Source organism: Choristoneura fumiferana, chromosome 22 (genome assembly GCF_025370935.1).
Source record: "Choristoneura fumiferana chromosome 22, NRCan_CFum_1, whole genome shotgun sequence".
Lineage (NCBI taxonomy): Eukaryota > Metazoa > Arthropoda > Insecta > Lepidoptera > Tortricidae > Choristoneura > Choristoneura fumiferana.
Window position 1 is genome coordinate 2,484,114 of NC_133493.1, and position 19,779 is coordinate 2,503,892.

General features: G+C 38.8%; 1 pseudogene; it reads left to right on the forward strand.

Moving 5' to 3' along the window:
* The window catches only part of LOC141440172 (uncharacterized), a 110,481-nt pseudogene extending 91,847 nt beyond the window's left edge, over positions 1 to 18,634 (forward strand).
* Positions 18,635 to 19,779: the final 1,145 nt, after the last annotated feature.

The window sequence follows — 19,779 nt, forward strand, 5'->3', positions numbered from 1 at the left end:
AAATTTTCATTTAAAATCGAGCATCCCCTCTTCTAAAATCTAAACTGTTGGGTAGAAAAAATTTGCAAAAATCATGATGGTAGTAAGTATATCAAATTTATAAGGAAAAATATAACGTAAGATTTCTTGAGAATTAGTACAATTTAACTTTTTTTTGTCAGCGTGAAGAAGTAACAAATATACTCACTCACTCACTCACAAACTTTCACATTTATAATATTAGTAGGATCAAAAACTATCCTTCAACTGTGGCGGGTAGCGCTTCCTAGATCCTCACAGTACTGAACCGCAGATCCGTAAACACTTTTAAATTTATGCTACAACTTTTATTCAAATGAAGGTAAAGGGTCCTATCCTATTGTTTATTGTTTAAACTTATTGTTTAAACGTGGAGTTTCGTTTCAGGCCCTTTTTAGGGATACGAATGCTTGTTCTGAAGTTATAATGTGAATTTACTGCGGTCAGCCGTTTTTAATTAGGTTAGATGATATTTTCCGCTGTTAACATTTTTTAAGATGACTAATGGGGTAAACTGTGAAATATAAGTGGCTCTATGGGTTGTTACAAAACAAGCTTTTGTTTGGCTTTTAATTACACAAAAAAGACCCGTGATTGACCCTATCCCACCTGATGAAAAGTGCAGCCAAGGCTAAAGGACCTTTAGCCTTAGCGTTAACAATAAAGGTGTATGAGTACTCGTATCTCACTGGTTCAGTAACAGCCTATTCATTCTAGCCTTGAAGAGTCCCAGCTTGTATGATGTATATAATTGTCATGTATTACTTTATATACAAATACAAATACAAATACAAATACAAATAATTTATTTGTCAAACATAGGTTAAAATAGTTGGTACACTGATCATAGATTTGTATCACTATGCTGCGCCCGAGGGCATACAAATATAAATGTCTTGTAGGTAGGCACATTCAGTCATGCAGTAAACTAAATAAAGTCTAAAAAGTTGCAGAACTATCACGCAATACTCCTCCATTGAATAGTAGCCTTACCCGCTAAACAGTTAAAAAGTTGTTCTAAAACAGTGAATATCTTCAATCATCAATATATTCTTCGGAAGTTTATTAAAATCTTTGATGCCATGCCGAATACGCTTTAGCAAGTAATGCGTTTTGTATGGTCTTTTGTTAATTTTACCTTTTGCGAGCACTTTTAAAACCGGAAATTGATTCCTATTACATTTTACGTAATTGATATTTCGAAAATGTATATGCAGGTCAGGGTTAGTATACGTAAACTTAATAAATGTGGTCTACATGAGTCAGTGGACGAAATACCAAAAATCGCACGAATACATTTCTTCTGAGCTTTGAAAACCATATCTCTGTTCGAGGAGTTACCCCAGAATATAATCCCATATTTTAGAGTGGAAGATACATAAGCATGATATGCTGTAAGAACAGCAGGGCGATTTACTATTTTACTTAAGTTATACAAAGCATAAGAGTACCTGTTAAGCTTCTTACAAATTATTTCAGTTTGATTACTCCATGTCAGCTTACTGTCTATACTTAAACCTAAAAATTTCGTTACGTCAGTTTTGTCAATAATTACTTTTTGATAATAGTTTGTTTGCACACTAAAGTCCTCATTAAGCCCCGATGCAAAAAGAGGAGTGTTATAAGTTTGACCGCTGTGTGTCTGTCTGTCTGTTTGTGGCACCGTAGCTCTTAAACGGGTGAACCGATTTGAATTTGGTTTTTTATTTGAAAGCAGGGTTTTTAGCGATGGTTCTTAGACATGTTTTATCAAAATCGATTCAGCCGTTTTTGAGATATTGAGCTTTGAAGTGACAAAGTCGGGGGTTTTCCAACTTTTTGTTGGTTAGGTTAAGTTATATATACACATAGAAGAGGAGCAAAGAGAAACTCACGTCTTAAATCGAGTTTAGCTCGACATGTTTCGAGCTAATCCGTAGCCCTTCGTCTTCGGAGCAACGCGACTCAGCGGCTGCTGCAACACGCGCACTGCGCGCCGCCGCTCTGCTCGCGCGACTACCCGGGACGTGAGTTATCCAGGTCAATATATTTAATATGAGTGAGTCTCACGGTAGTTTCATGTTCAAAAAAATAATGAATTTAAAAAACCCGACTGATACTAACAAGAGGAAAACAAGTCTAGTGGACTAGAATTTTGTTAAGTAGCTAACTTAAAGTTCAACAGTCGGGACCCATTAGGTAATAATTTTTGAGCGTCACTATTTAAATGGGTCCCGACTGTTGAACTTTAAGTTAGCTATTTAACGAAGTTCTAGCCCACTAGACTTGTTTTCTTCTTTTTAGTATAAGTCGGGATTTTTGATTTTTTTAAATTTATTATTTTATTTCCCACTTTTCTGTGAAAATGGTATATCAAAAAGATTATAAACTATATATATATATATTAAGAATGGGCTAATTATAAGCTTTCATTTTATTCCCCACTCGATAGGTTTGAATAAAAATCATTTTTTGAATACTTACTATTTGGTGCCAAAAATCCGCCATTTTGATTTTTCAAGAATTTCATGTACCCAGTGTCACTCGCGTCATCATGACGAATCCAATGACGTATCATTTATCTAAATCGGTTCAGCCATTGAGTAGTTACGAGAGGACATAGGAATAGACATACATACATACATACGCGCCAAACACATAACCCTCCTTCTTCGCAGTCGGGTAAAAAGAAGCAAAGAGGTTACTTTTTACCACTAGCCGCTCACTCGCTTTCTGCATGTAAGTACCTATAGTTCATTTTAGTGCTGTCGTATCACCGCATTATTCCACTTGAATCTTTGCAGAGCTCCGAACCAAGGTGAGAGCTTTTGGTCTATTTTAAATTCCTTTTCGGCAACAGCAGGTTTTAAATTGACTATTTACATGCCATACCGAGGCATTTTCTTGCTGAATCGACTCCGCTGAATCAAAGATTGCGTCGCCAAGCCCTCTCCTTCCCCTTTTACCTCTCCTTATTTAAAGTAACCGTTACTGGTTTTTTTTTTATGATAAAATATTCTAGATATTTTAATTAAACTTGATTTCGTTGAGGTAATTCTGCTGGTAATAATCTAACCTAACCAATTTAGAAAAAAAACTCATAGTCGTTTTTAATTAATTATGATTAATTTATTTGAATTGTTTGACTTTGTACATCGATAGATTATGTTTGATTTGATATGTTAAAATATAATGCAATACTAACCCTTAACAAATAAGACTTATATATTATTACTAACAAACAATGGATCCTGGTCTGCAATAAAGCATTTTTACTAGCTTTTATTTAGTTTTACCTGTCCCGTTGTCTGTCTGTCTGTAATTAAAGCTTGCAAATTTAATTCTAGCAACTTCCAGAAGTTGGATTAACTTGAAATTTGGTTTACTTATCTAAATTGCGTGACAATACAATAATCTGGTAGTGACATGCTCGTAGTCCGGCCAGGAATGTCTTCACAGGACGGAACTCTTCAACGGTTAATGGCATCGACTTGAAATTTGGTATGCAAATGTAGTTTGGGTGACAATACAAGTACAGGCAACAAAAAGTACAGTCAGCAAAAAAGCTTGTATTAAAAATGACATTTTTACCAAAAACTTATTTTAATTTCCAAATCAACCGATTTTAATGTAACATAGCTACGAACCACTGCAAATAAACTTACTTTGACGTAAAAAAGCCCGCATTGGAATCAACCAATCCGTTTGATGTTATTTTACCAGACAGACATTGGCGCCAAACGTAAAACCCCTTTTTTACGTCGGGGGTTAAAAACAGAAATTGCATATCGCTTCTAACGGTCCTTATTCATCAATTAACAGGGATTGCTATCCAAATTGCGGAGTAGTTTTGCGGAGGCATAACTCAGCGGTGAACAGATTGATCGGACCTAAAACTATAGTCCCAACACGTTTATAGCCTAATGACTGTCTGTCAGCCTCAAAACCGCAAACACAGTGAACATAATAGGAACAGTACAATATTCGTATTTTGGGGCGCCGGCTTAAGAGAAGTCTCTTCGTTCCATTCTCCAAACAAACGTAGTCCCGGTCTCATTTGAAAACTAGGCAACAGAAATAGATGACATTTTGTAACTATGGACTAGACGTACATAATTATCTATGCCTGTGGTTTTTCAGATTTTCATATAAATGTGTAATATCAGAATTACAGGAGCTCAAAAGTCGACAAAAAAAGATGACAACTTTGCACGAGAATTACAGACTAATAAAGCATTTTTACAAAAATCGAAAAACCACAGGGATAGAAAATATAATGACTATCTTAATTGTAAAATATCATTTATTTCTGTGCTATACTTTTTGTATAATATGAGGACAACGAAACCCAAAATTCGACCGCACAAATCTTGAAAAGCCTACAGCTATGTCGATATAAATTACGGACGTTGTTGCGAAATGCATGGGGGGACGGCTGCGAGCGCTTATGTCACGAGCGATAAAGACAGCAATATCCCAAACGAATACCTAACGCGGCCGCGCGGCCGGCAGGGAAACTTCTCTTAAGAAGTCTCGTTCTCTTCCCGTGGGTGCCGTAGAAACCAGCTGAGGGATAAAAAAGCGCTTCATTTACCTCGCCTGGCTCCGCTCAGCTGTTTCCGCCAGAGATGTGCTGTGCGAAGATGCGTTAACAAAGCGTTTCTATTGATTCATGAAGAACACATTCCTCACAACACATCCCGCACATTGGTGTGTAGCGTCCAGATAAACCATTACCCCGCTAGCCGCAGTCGGTTCCACGTGTTGGCAATACTGTAAACATCTGCACACCGGCGCGTGGAACTGCGCGGCGTATTCGAGCTCATTTGAATTGCCCAGAAGGCCAGTCGAGAAGCGGAGCGACATTCCTTCCGGCGACGCGGTCCTGAACAGAACTTTATCCATTACATACATTTTCCCAGTTTAATATTTCATTGTAAATACTTTCCTTTTTGATATTCTTTATTATACGTTCGTGTGCCCCTAAATTCCTTTTCATTTAATCATCGAAGCCTCAGAGGCGCACCTACAGGTGGAAACACTGCTTAACACCAGAAGATGGGCAGCAGATTCTTCTCGGCTTCTTCGACTATACTGCGCTCGCCAACCCGCTTGCCAAGCGTAGCGAGTATTGGCAACGCCCCTCATAAACCACAAAATGAAAACCAAGGAAACTGGAGGTCTATGGAGGATTATCTCCAACAGCGGACGTCCTACGGCTGATATGATGACGATATGATACTGTTAAGTTTTTTCTTCTGTGTTTCCAGCTTGAGCATAACAAATTACCTCAAGCCGATTTATCTCGGAAACAAAGGAATATTAATGGACGCTTTTCATAGAGCACAATGATTCCGCCCGGCGGTACATGGTAAGTGTTAGATTTAGGTTTCAAAGGTTTCTAGGACATTGTGGCATGGGACGGATTCATTATTCTACTTTTTCTGAAAAGAAAGTACTTACGGAGTTTCCCTTGACTTAGATAAGCTAGACGAATAGTGTACCTATACCCACTAGATTTTTTCAACCTACATATTTTTTATCGTATTCATAGTTTACTATGCGTACAAATATGCGTATAAAGTACTATGCTTTTAGTACAAGCAAGCAATTTCTTGATAATTTATCTGGACTAATTACCATTATTATTTTATTTAGTGACCGAGCTGTGCTTGGAGTTTCTTTGCGCGATAGAATCCAGAATGCAGAAATTCGCCAAAGAACTAAAGTCACCGATGTACCTTGAAAAATATTCAAGTTCCACATAACTCGAAGAACAGATAACCGTTGGGGGAGAAAAGTCATCGAGCGGCAATCAAGAACCGGAAGACGAAGCGTTGGCAGGCAGGCCCACTAGGAGGACTGATGGCATTGTGAAGTTGCAGGCAACCGGTGGATGCAAGCGGTGAGTTTTCGTTCATTGTAGCGTTCTGACTACAGTAGTGTGCGTGTTGCGGCAGCCGCCGAGTCGCGTGCTCCTGAGAAGAAGGGCTACGAAATAGCCCGAAACATGTCGAGCGAAACTCGGTTTAAGACGTGAGTTATCCGTTACAATATATATGTAATATTTCAAAACTATCAATATATTATTACATATGATTAAAAATATATTTTAAATTAATAGTTTATTACCTGTTATACCGGGATCGATGACAATTTTTTCGATTAATCACCTAAAACGTAAAACAAATATTCAAAGTCAAAGTCAGCGATTATACACAAACGCCAAGAACAGAAAAACAACGCGGGAATATCAAATTCCGAGTGCTTATTAGAGCTTAGGTTGCATGTGAGAATAATGGGAGGATAAAGATATTGCCCATTGATTAGTACCCTTACCGCAAGTGTTTGCTTTTTTTTACCTGTCGTGCATTTTGTGGAATTGATTTATAGCCGCGTAGATCGAACAAAACCCTAGAAGCATTGTGATATATAGAGAGCCTTAAATTTTGAGAGGCTTGCGTGATTCCAGATCCAGCGGCTGTTTATCTCCAAAATCCTCGAAATTTTAAAATTGTACTGCTCAACAACGCCGAGAAGCTGAAATTTATGAATCGCAAGGATTAAGAGGGATTATGCAAAAATGTTTTTCAATTTCCTGAAAAAAAAAACTCATTGTTAGGGACTGGACAGATTTTGAAAGCTTTGGCTTTTAGTCAATTCCGGGAGCAATTAAAAGTTTTTTTTTTCGGGTACTTTTTGCAAATGTTACGATTCTGATCGCTTAATTTGGCACTGAGGGATATTCGATTTATTTAAAAAGTCAGTTTTTTTTCATTCATTCATCCCAGCCTATATACGTCCCACTGCTGGGCACAGGCCTCCTCTCAGAACAAGAGGGCTTGGGCCATAGTTCCCACGCGGGCCTAGTGCGGATTGGGAACTTCGCACGCACCATTGAATCGCTTCGCAGATTTGTGCAGGTTTCGTCACGATGTTTTCCTTCACCGCAAAGCTCGTGGTAAATTTCAAATGTACATGCATGCACACCCACACACACATGAATTTCGAAAAACTCAGAGATGCGAGCCGGGGTTCAAACCCACGAACATCTGCTTGAGAGGCGATAGGTCAAACCACTAGACCACCACGGCTTCCACTAGGCCACCACGGCTTCCACTAGGCCACCACGGCTTACGCAGATAATTAAGCTTAGGGAAAGTACTTTTAACTTCAAAATATAAATCATCATTTAGTAGTTATCATCGGATGACCTGGTTAAACCAAGCCAAGGGCAGGCCCTTCCAACTGAAGCTACAAGAGGTCTATGGGGGAAGCCTATGTCTAACTGTCTAGAAGTCTAGCTGTATGTCTTTAAACGCAAAAGCAATAGTAGACCACGTAGATTATGTAAATTAAATTTTGACCTTCAATTACTAGGATCTAAGAAATACATACATTTTAAAAGGAGTCCTGAATTTAAAATTTATAATTATTTAAATGAGGACATAAAACGATGTAATAATATTAGTGAATTTTGTAGAAAATTCAAATCCTTCTTGATTATTCGACCATTTTATAATTTGAATGAGTATTTTGATAAAGTATTTTAATTTATTTAATGAAGTATTGCTTTTAAATTAGATTATTAATTTGCGATTAGGTTAAGATTATGCATGCCTGATTGGGGCACAACAAACATGAAATGTAGGTACCTATGTTTATTACTTCTGACATATTGTGTAATATTTGTAACACCTGTGTATGTTCCTGCGAAATAAATACTTTAATTTCATTTCAATTTCATTAACAGTCGACGTCCTACGGTCATCCGTCCATCTTGCTTGTTGGTGGACGTCCTACGCTGCGTTTGCCAATCCGCAGTCTCCATTTGTTGACTTATCGGCCCGAGCAAACGAGCTAATTCGCCACTATATCGAGACCCACGTTCTTCCACAGATCACCTCATTTCTGATTTGTTTCCGTATATAAATAAACCCCGAGCATTCTAAAATCAAGACAGCTTCATCATATGCAATCCCACAGACGCGAGAAATCTTTTCTGCTCAAACAACTCCAAGGTCACAGCCCAAACCACAAACCACAGATATATCACAAGGCAGACCTTAATAAAAATAAAAGTTGACATTACAAATGACCACAATCTCAGATGGGTGCGGCAGCCCTTATTTTGCGATATTAAATTGTATGGGCCCATCATAAGTTGAGATTAGTCTGAAATACTGCGCCGGCTTTTCGGGGCTCCTTAATATACTGTTGTTCTTGGAGCAAGTTCAATTGCCGTGAGGGCCCGATGTTCTAGAAAGGTAAAAAGAAAGATTTGGGGGAGTGTGTCAAAATACATAAAGTTTGAAGAAACTAATGGACAATAATACGTAATCGTTTGGTATAGTTATCGTTTTTGATAAAACCATAGTAAGATATCGAAAATACAAACTGAGACATGGAAGCACAGAAAAACCAGAAAAACAGACCAGCGCTGGGAATCGAACCCAGGTCCTCAGCAATCCGTGCTGCGTGCTATAACCCCTACACCACCGCTGGACAGGAATCTAGACACGAATTTTTCCTATGCATACATATCTCAGGTTGCTTATTTCTACTACGCTATTTATGCAGCAGCACTAGCGACATCTATGTTCCGCTCTCATCGAGAGACGTCACACTCTTTCGGAACCAACCGCTCACCCAGACAAGAGATGTCGCTACTAAGCAATCAAATTATGATTGGTTTTTTTGGAGTCTTTTTGTAACCATATCGATATGGTTTCACGGGATACCCGTAAAAGTAACAAATTTGGAGTTGAAATTAAAAATACAAAAAGACTCCAAAAAACCAACCATAGTAAGATACTTTCTAAAGCGGCATGCGAACTAATAAATCAAAATAATACTCTACTACTACATACTAAATTTGACACTTTAAATTTATAAATAAAATATATTTTCTCAGGTGGCATGCAGGGTTTCCACCATGAATGGCCAGGGTAAAGCATTAGCGGAAATAGCTGCCTGCCTTTTTGTGCCTAGACGCTACGGGTCTAGTGTTCCCATCTCAAACGGTACAAATACTATGTGACTTTGCCCTATACAGGGCCTTATTCCCTATACATAACCATCTTACATAACTATCACTAGAAGGGGTCAAATATTTCCAATTTTAAACAGATTTTGGTAATGTATGTGGTCAGTTTTACTGTCAATCTATGTTCCTTCTGAAAAACTAGGTACGACGACAAGTGAAAATCTTAATTTTGCTGTCTGTCTTTGTCAGTAAAGATCTAAAATAACACTGCGTAGTACCTACATGTCGCTTCAGAGAGATGCTTTGCTAACTTTACATATAGATACCTACAATTTAAGGGACCATGGGCAACTTTGTATGGGAAGTGTACCAAAAACCAACAGAGCTGAGAATTATGTCATTAAATAGGTATCTTTACGTGTACTTCATTTCATTCTATGAGCACCAAGTTCAATTCCATTGCAAAGCTGAGATATTCAAGTTTTATTCAGAGTAAATATCTATGAGAAACTGTGTTTTATACCTGGAAAGTTCTCCTTATAATGGCTTTAAAAATCCTGGAGGATAATACATACATACATATAATCACGCCTCTTTCCCGTAGGGGTAGGCAGAGACCACATCTTTCCACTTGCTACGATCCTTACATGGAGGATAATTAAGACAGATTTACTCGTGCACAAGTTGTGTAAAATAAAAATAACATTGTTCTCTAAGATTTCATACAAGCAAAGGTTTTATATAAGGTGTTCTACCAATATTCTCCAAGAAAACATAGTTTCTCATAGATATTTACTCCGACTAAAATATGTATATCTCAGTTATGCAATGGAGTTCAACTTTGTGCCCATAGAGCGAAATAAAGTAGATAAGCAGACCTTTTTAGGGACCTACCTCTCAGCTCTGTTGGTTTTTGGTCCATTTTGATGCATGGTCCTCTGTAGGGAGCCGTCGATTTATTTTTTATTTTTGACTGGAGGCAAAGCTGCTTAAATCCAGTGATTGATAAAAGATAAAATGAAATAGTCTTTATTGCTCCCATTTTGAAACCAAATACTACAAAGAGAAGGCAGAAACTTCTTGTAAAGACTTGAAGCTTAAACCTAACAAATTGACTTGAAAAAAACGAAGGATGAGAGAGAAAAATCAAGTAATGAATGGCTACCCGTCAACCTCGTTTTTCTTTACACTGATCTTAGCAACAGCAGGCAAGAAGAGAATTTAATAGAGCTTAATTTCTTTGTTAGCCTATTAAATTGTCCCTTAGGACTCAAGAGTTGCTCAAAGAGCTATGGAGAGAGCTATGCTTGGGGTTTCTGTACGGGATCCAATCAGAAATGAGGAGATACGTAGAAGAACAAGGGTCACCGACATAGCCAAGTGAATCAGCTCATTGAAGTGGCAATGGGTAGGCCATATTAGCACGGCGAACAAATAGCAGTTGAGATCGGAAAGTTCTGGAGGTCGCGGATTGGCATGCGCAGCGTAGGACGTCCAACAACGAGATGGATGTACCTATGACCTGGTTAAAGTTGAAAGCTCACGGTGGATACAGGCCGCTTCCAACCGAAGTAACTAGAAGTCTACAGGAGAAGCCTATATCCAACAAAGGATGTCCTTGACGAAAAAAAAACTTAAAGTAGAAAAAAAAATGAAGTTGTTATTGTAGTAAAAATGGTGCTTCTGTATCTTTATCCGTTTTGTTCAATTCGCGGAAGTAAATTGTTTAAACTGAAGCGACAGCGCGTTTGAATGACATTTTAGATGTGCCCCCGGGCTGCACGGATTTCACAAGGGAGCAATTTGGATGAAGTTCATGATGAAACGGTTCAAAACAAACAATGGTATAAACTTGAGCTTTTGTACTGGAAATCATAGGTGCGCACACACTGTGCAGAATTTTGGCTTAATTTAGGTTTTAAATCTTAGAAGCTTCATCCGTATTAAACTACCTACGTTGTTTTGTTACTCATAGTGCTAGTTTTGTTTGTTTGTTAGTAATGAGTAGGTTTGTTGTTTATAGGCAAAATCATGACAAATATATGCATTTTGTCTTAAGGTGGCAATGAGAAGACCTTTTTGCCACTGATAATTAGGTCGGTTTAAAGCAATTACCGTATCGGGCAACCTGATTAATTTCGCAACTTTTCATTTCCCAACTGTTTAATATTTCTGTAAATATTTCAGGATTTTTATAAATTAACGTAACCTAACCCAAAGGATTTTCACGATGGCCCCAGTTGTTAGACTCAAACAACAACAAACAACTGGTAGCATGGTGTACGGTTGTGTCACTCTGAAGATGAGCTCTGGTTGAGTTCGAAACGCGTCAGTGTAGTGTGGTGGTGGTGATAGATGGTTTGTGTGATTTGTGTGTGTTCTTACAGTGTGGAGGTGGAGGAACTGCATGAACACTCATATTTTGCATAAGCTTAGCTATCGTAAGGTCGCGGCTGAGCAAGGAAATTCTTTTAGTTCATTCAGTAGTATTTACGTGAAAGAATAACAAACGTAAATATACACAGATCCATAAAAACTTTCGTGATTATATATTGTTAATATTTATTAATAGGAATTATGATGAATACGTAATCATACTTGTTTTACGTAGCACACTACACTACAGCATGACCTGTTAATGAGCAGTGACCGAATGAATGAGCAAGTGAACCGAACGGATGAGAACGTTTCCGTTGGCTCTAATTAATTGAGATGGCACGCGAGTCTAGCTAAAACTCGGCTTGTTTCAAACTTAAGAAGATATAGACATACCTAAGAAGATAAATAAGAAGATAGAAGATAGTAGATAAGATTTTTTTATTTGGTCATATGTGTGGCATCGGGCATCGAGAGTTTCATACGGAATTGCAGGTATCTATGACTATTCAGTGTTAGAGCCTCTCTACTACGCAAAATGTGAGTGAAATCAAATCTCAAGTTTCATACCACAGTTTGAAGGAGAACCTGAAGTACTCAAAATAGGTTTTCGGTAACGGCAATTTGTATGGAAACATCTTTTTTGTTGACTGTATATTTTGGTGAGAAGATTAGCCATGATTGATAATTAAGTAGAAAAACAAGTTTTAATATTTTTTCTGATGATTGTATTTTACATGCATTATTGTCCAATTTAGATATCCTAACCAAGTTCCAATTAAATCTCATTAAACGCTGACGAGTTCCGTCCTGCGGAGATGATCCTGGGTGAACTACAAGGATTTCTATTACCAGAAATTTCTACTGTCATCCAATTTACATTATTTAGATCGAATTTCCAACCGCAGATTAGGTCAAATTTAACTTGCAAGATTTAACCCGAAAGAACATACCGTAAGGTCGGGGTACTTTCACCCATTGGAGGGTTACTTTGGCCCACATGAACACCACACAAACAAGTATAATAAAACGGAAATTAAAAACTTAAAAACGTGATCGATCAATTAACAGGTTGCAGGTGGTAGGACCTTGTGCAAAGTCCGCCCGGATTGATACCACCATCTTGCTCGCTAATCCTGCTGTGAAGCAGCAATGCTTGCACTGTTGTGTTTCGGAGTGGAGAGTAAGACAGCCCGTGAAATTATTGGCACTTGAGTTATCCCATCTTAGGCCTCTAGGTTGGCAACGCATCTGCAATCCCCTGGTGTTGCAGGTGTCTATGGGCGGTGGTGATCTCTTACCGTCAGGAGACCCACTTTCTCGTTTGCCATCATTATAGAATAAAAAAATAACATCAAGAATATGGCATAGAGTCATATTCTCGACAGTCAACAAGATTAGTCATAACCTACGAGTAACTTAGAAAAGTTGTATACACCCGAACATAGTAATTTCACAGGTGCCGTGCGTTCAAAATGTTTGAATAATTATGACAGCGGCACTCAGCGAAGTTCCGAAAACGCATATATGCGTCGGTGGCAGTGAACGCGGTAATACCTCAACAACTTGCTTTAACGTAAAACAATCGCATTGAAATCGGTCCATAGGCATATCGTGAAATGGCGCCATTTCATGAATTGGCTAAAGGACATCCGTCATATCGTTCAAAACTCACTGTTTAACGATTCGCCTGGTGAGGTTTAGGCAGATCATGAAATTCCTAGGCATATCATGAAACGCCGCCATTCATGATTTGGCCAGTTTAGGCAGATCATGAAATTTCTAGGCATATCATGAAACGCCGCCATATCGGTTCTAGCACTTCGCCGGCCCCTACTGCGGCAAGCTCGCTTCGCTCGCTCGGCTCGTGCGTTGTGGTCACAATTCATCCTCGCTTCTCCTCGCTTCGCTCGTCGTACTTAAATTTTTTTTTCGGCATATCACGATGTGCTCGGTATAGAGCTAGGAATATCGACGAATGCGTTGCTCTAATCGATGATGCCTGGCCAACTTTTAGGTATATCATGAATGGCGCCATTTCACGATATGCCTAGGAATTTCATGATCTGGCGGACTTTACTATCGGCCGCCTACATTTAGATTTCTATGGTACTGCATGCACTGGATCGGCATTTCCGCACCATAGAAATCTATACAAAGCAACAAATCCGATTCCGATGCAGTGCACGCGCAGCTTTAGAGTCGGGGGTTAAAAATAGTCGCCACCAAGGAAGCAGTTTCGCTCAACTTTCTTCTCTGAAGCTTCTAAGCTCTGTAAGCTCTTAAATAACGCGAGTCGGGCGTTTCCGGCATAAATTTGTGTTTCCGGTCTCTGCCTCTATTCCTGCGGGCACTCGCTAATATTTCAGTGACGTTACTTCCGGAATTTACGCTAATGTAAGGACTAGGTTAACAAATTGTAGGCTCAGGTTACAAGTTCAGTTAATGGAGTACTTTAGTACTTTAGTTTTTAAAGATAGATTCTTAGTAGGCTTGTATACATGTTATCACCATCATATATTAGCCGTATGACGTCTAATATTGGGCATAGGCCTCCCCCATAGACCTCCAGTTGCTTTGGTTGGAAGGGGAATGCATCCACCGTGACAGCCGGCTCTAACTAGAGGGATTTCGCATACAAAAACTGTCATTTGATTGCGATCGCGCAGGTCACAAAAATTAGGCAATACAGCCTCATGTTAAAGATCTATTCCTTCCTTTTGCTCTTACAATGAGTACCATGTCTCGAGAGAGCAATGCAACCGAATCACTCCGAACTACTCCGAATAGCTCCGAGTGACTGGTCTGCCAAACGCCAACCGAATCAAACCGAATAGTGTGGAGTTAGTGGATTGGACTTAGTGAACGATTCCTTGAACTTACTAGTTTCAGTGTGTGATAGCAAAAAGAATCGGAACGGTTATTGAAATGAGAGTAAACCATGCTCTCTCTCTCTCTCTCTCTCTCTCTCGCTCCCTCTCTCTTTACGTACACTAAGTGTAGGTGCTAAAGGTAAGGAATTAATAGATCGAACTAGTACATTTCCACTATTGTACTAGTTGGGAGCGATCCTTTTAATTAGTGAACGAGCACACATAACTCTAATTTATTAATCCTCTACCCTTCCACTTCTACTCGTAATCTAAGAATTTAGTGAACGAGCAAACAACTAGGTGTGGGTTGTTAAATGATTTGAGCAAAACGAAACGAAACTGGTGACAAGAATCATATATGTTCATCATCATCCCAGCCTATATACGTCCCACTGCTGGGCACAGGCCTCCTCTCAGAACAAGAGGGCTTGAGCCGTAGTTCCCACGCGGGCCCAGTGCGGATTGGAAACTTCACACGCACCATTGAATTGCTTCGCAGGTTTGTGCAGGTTTCCTCACGATGTTTTCCTTCACCGCAAAGCTCGTGGTAAATTTCAAATGTAATTCCGCACATGAATTTCGAAAAACTCAGAGGTGCGAGCCGGGGTTTGAACCCACGACCCTCTGCTTGAGAGGCGATAGATCAAACCACTAGGCCACCACAGCTCCTCAAACCACTAGGCCACCACAGCTTCTCAAACCACTAGGCCACCACAGCTCCAGAATCATGTTACTGGTTACTAAAACCAGCGATTTTAGTAACCAGTTTCTTTCACTGCCTGCAGTGACGCGTTTTGAGACAGAAACTAGTATTTAACTTAATTTGTTACAAGCTATTGAGCTATGACATTATTTATCACAAGCATCGTTTTTCGGTGTAATGTCACTAATTTCATAATCTAAGAATCGTTTCTTTGACGTTGTATAAAGTTAAGGTTATAATTTTTACTCTATGCTACTCCTGACGTCTGTAACGTTGAGACGAAAATCGCATCACCACAAAAATAGCTCGTTACAAAAATCACCACCAGTTACTGTATACGGTGACGTGAAATAACGTCCACCTCTACACACAACTCTAATTTATACACTCTATCCTTCTACTTCTACTCGTAACCAAAGAGTATTAATACCTATCATACTCTAGATAGTACAGAGAAACTAGCTATCTAAGAATCTAACCTTCTCTATCACACCATTCTCTATCTCATCTCATGTGCAAGTACCTTACGGCAATTTTCCGCATGCTCAGTTCAGAATAACTCTCACTACTTATGCATTCTAGTTCAAACTTACGTTAGCAAGTTACGACGGCTGACAGCGCCATCTATCAGCAAACACTGTAACTAAACACACACGAGAATCTGTGGGGGGCTACTACGAAGTTCGAAAATCGAAGTTCGTATTGTGCCGTCCTTCTCACTCTCGTATTAAATAATATTAGCATCAGCGGGATGGCAACATACGAAGTTCGAATTTTCGTAACATAGGGCCTGCGCTTCGTCCAACAGTTTTAATAAATCCTTCCCTTCTCACCCTCGCAACCGCCTCGCCCGCAACCTGCGAGTTCCATTTTCAACATATTTAAATCTCTTTTACCCAAAGACGTCTCGTTTTTCAACTTGACCTTTGGTGCAAGTTATAAGATAGTGCGGAATTTTAATTGGTAGTAATCTAATACCTATACATTATGCTTACTAATGTGAATGCGAAAGTAACCGTCTGTCAGTCTGTTACCTCTTCATGCTTCAATCACCGAACCGTGTTTTATGAAAATCCTTGTTTCCCGTACATAATTATCTTACATAACCAGCACTGTCAGGGACGAAATTATTTTCGAACTTAATTGGATCATGGCGCTTCGCCGGCCGCAACCGCAGCGTACTCGCTTCGCTCGCTAGACTCGCGCATTGGGATCGAAATTGTACCAAAAACTTCTCTTCGCTTTGCTCGTCGTCCAACCTAAATTGACAGTAAAACTGATTAATTACTTACATTACCAAAATCTCTTTGAAGTATGAATATTTGCGTCCTATCAGTGCTAGTTATGTAAGATGGTAATACATGTTGGTCAAGGAAGAGCAGTGCAGTGAGGTTTTTTAGCCGGATGAGAGTCCGGCATTGTCTGAGCGCTCTCTTTTCATTCGTCCATAATGGATTTTTCCCAAAAGCACGTCTCCATCTCCTATAACCTATAAAGCACCTCCTAATAAAGTTTAAAAACTAAAAATAAGTAAATAAAGCCAAGGACCTAGTGACTTTGACCCTTATGACGACTCAACTGGGTCAACAGAACCATCAACGGAAAATCTTGTGCTAAAACTGTTTTTACGACGACCGGATGGCCAAGTGGTTAGAGAACCTGACTACGAAGCTTGAGGTTCCGGGTTCGATTCCCGGCCGGGGCAGATATTTGTATGAATAATACGCATGTTTGTTCTCGGATCTTGGATGTTCAATATGTATTTATCTATATAAGTATGTTTATCCGTTGCCTAGTATACATAGTACAAGCTTTGCTTAGTTTGGGACTAGGTTAATTGGTGTGAAGTGTCCCATGATATTTATTATATATTTTATTTTTATTTTATAAAATAGTAACTTCGGAACCACGAGCTTAGTAGCAAAGTTCTTTGCTACCTCTAGGCTCCAGTCACCAACGCTTATGACTCCCGCCAACCCCCATATTTCCCACCAACTCCACGAAATTGGGAACCGTCGTTAATCACCGAATGCGACGTCGGGTCATGTTCTTCCGGTCCGCGATTAAGGCGCGAAAGCTTCCAAAGATAAGATAAGATGCGGCCGATGGGCTCGAGCCGAGTTTTAATTGGTAACGCTATGTTTACGTTTGTTTGCGATTGCTTCTGATTTTCAAGACTCTTTATTTTATTGTATTGAAATAAAGAAAAAAAAAACATTCCTTTTCATCCAAGTATTACACATTCCTGGCACCATTTTTTTTACGTGACATGATATCGCATGCTGATAACGAAAGGGACTCAACTCAAAAAAGCCTATTTTTTGGCAAAGCGAATATTTCAAACAAAGTATGAATAAAAAAGTTATTTTAGTATTAAGAATGGTGATTGTACAATTTCAGATTAAGGGGCTGTTTCACCATCCCTTGATTAGTGTTAACTGACGGTTAAATGTTATGCTGTCGCTATTTGTTTTGTTCGAATAGACGGAGACAGCATCATATTTAACCGTCAGTTAACACTAATCAATGGATGGTGAAACAACCTCTGTTTACGTAACTATAACTTCTCAACTGTCGTGATAACTCATAAAGAGTCAGTTCAGTTTTCACGATATTTAGGACTCCATAAATAAATAAAATAAATAAATAAATATCATGGGACACTTCACACCAATTGACCTAATCCCAAACTAAGCAAAGCTTGTACTATGGATACTAAACAACGGATAAACATACTTATATAGAAAAATAATACTTATTAAACATCCAAGACCCGAGAACATAACATTCCTATTATTCATACAAATATCTGCCCCGGCCAGGAATCGAACTCGGGACCTCAAGCTTCATAGTCAGGTTCTCTAACCACTTGGCCATTCGTTCGTCAACGGTATGTATGTATCTCTAAAACCGTGTTATTTTAGATAATGGATACAGAACCTTAAAAAGTAGAATTTTCGGTGTGGTGTCTGTCATTCGCTTGTTTTCCCACCCTATTTTATAATAATAATAATAATATCTTGGGACAAATTACACCAATTGACCTAGCCCCAAACTAAACCAAGCTTGTACTATGGGTGCTAAACAACGGATAGACATACATTATATAGATAAAGATATTTTAATTGACTTTGCCTTCCAACAACAAATAAACTCATCAGCACTTAATGGTAACCTAACAGTCTCACTAAATAACTTCCCGTGTGCTCCCAATGGCAAACACCCTGATTAAATATTACTCACTCACTTTCCAGTAACGTCTACAAGGCAAGAAACCTTGTTCCGAGTTCCGATAGGAAACTGGGAGAGAAACTTTGGAAAATACAACTTGTTCAACTTGTTAGAGCACGTTGAGAGCACCTTGATCAGTGTAACAGTTTCTTGGATTGTCTTTCAATTTTATGATTAGTTTAGGTACCTACTAAGAAAGTTATATGATTAAATTAGTAGTACAAAATGACTGGATACGCGTTATTCAACAAACACTTATATAATTTAGGTGTTATAGACAGTCCCCTGTGCAGAGCATGCATGGTGGAAGAAGAAACGGCCACACACATTGTGCTGGAGTGCACGGGCGTGGCGAACTACAGGGCACTACACCTCGGATCACCGGGGTCGCTCCAGGAAGTCGTCGGCAACATTAAGGGTCTGCTAGGCTTCCTCCAGGAGCTAGGCTGGCACGAACAGTGCCTATAGCCAGCTACGCAAAATAGCACATAGACGTCGAGTTGCGGAAAACAGCCCGCTTATTTATACCTTATAGTTTAGTTTAGTTTAGTTTACTTATTCAATCAATACATCATTACATTATAATTTACATAAATGTCAGTTATAAGAATTTGTATTGAAGTCGTCAAAAGTAATATGATTAGTAATAATTATAAAAAATAAAATTCTAAGCATGTCATGTGAATGTAAACAATTAAAATTAGACTGGTTCTCCTCAAGGGATCGTCAGACTGAAAACACATTGAAATGTATATAAAGAATAAATGTCAAGGATATGTAAAGATTAATAATTGAGTAACAATTTGAATGTCAATGTAAAAACAATAAAATAAAAACAAGAAATAATAATAACAATTTAAACAATAAAATTATAATGTCAGATTCATAAATTCATTTACGGAATAAAACGCTTACCTTATAGCTAGTAAGTACAAAACCATCATATTATATTTTATCAGCCGTACGACGTCCACTGCTTCGGTTGGAAGCGGCTGCATGCACCGTGAACGCCTGGCTTTAGCCAGGTTATCCGTCCATCGCATTGGTGGACGTCCTACGCTGCGTTTATTGATCCGCGGTCTTCATTCGAAAACTTTTCGGTCTCAACTGGCCGTCTGTTCTCCGTGCTGTATGACCTGCCCATTGCCACTTCAACAAGCTAATTCGCTTGGCTATGTCGGTGATTCTCGGTCTTCTACTAATTTCCACATTTCTGATCCGATCCCATAGAGAAACCCCGAGCATAGCTCACTCCATAGCTCGCTGTGCAACTCTGAGCCTATTTTTTTTGTTTACCAGCTGATGAATTATGTAAAATAATAAATGGCATTTAAAAAAAATGAGATTTCCTAATAATATTTTGCGATCGCATTTTGTCGGAAAAGTTCATTTTTATCTTGCTTCCTCGGTTAGTTTCAGTAAACTTCAGTAAGCTTATTGAGAAAATCAAGATAAATACGGACTTTTTCGACAAAATCAGATGGAAAAGCTTTATTCAATAGATCTGTACATTACTTAAGACCTGACCTTGCCAAAGGCCCGAAACGTCGATACTCAAACGCTACAAACATTCAAAGGAAATCGTTACAAGTTATAACGTTTTAAACTTTCGT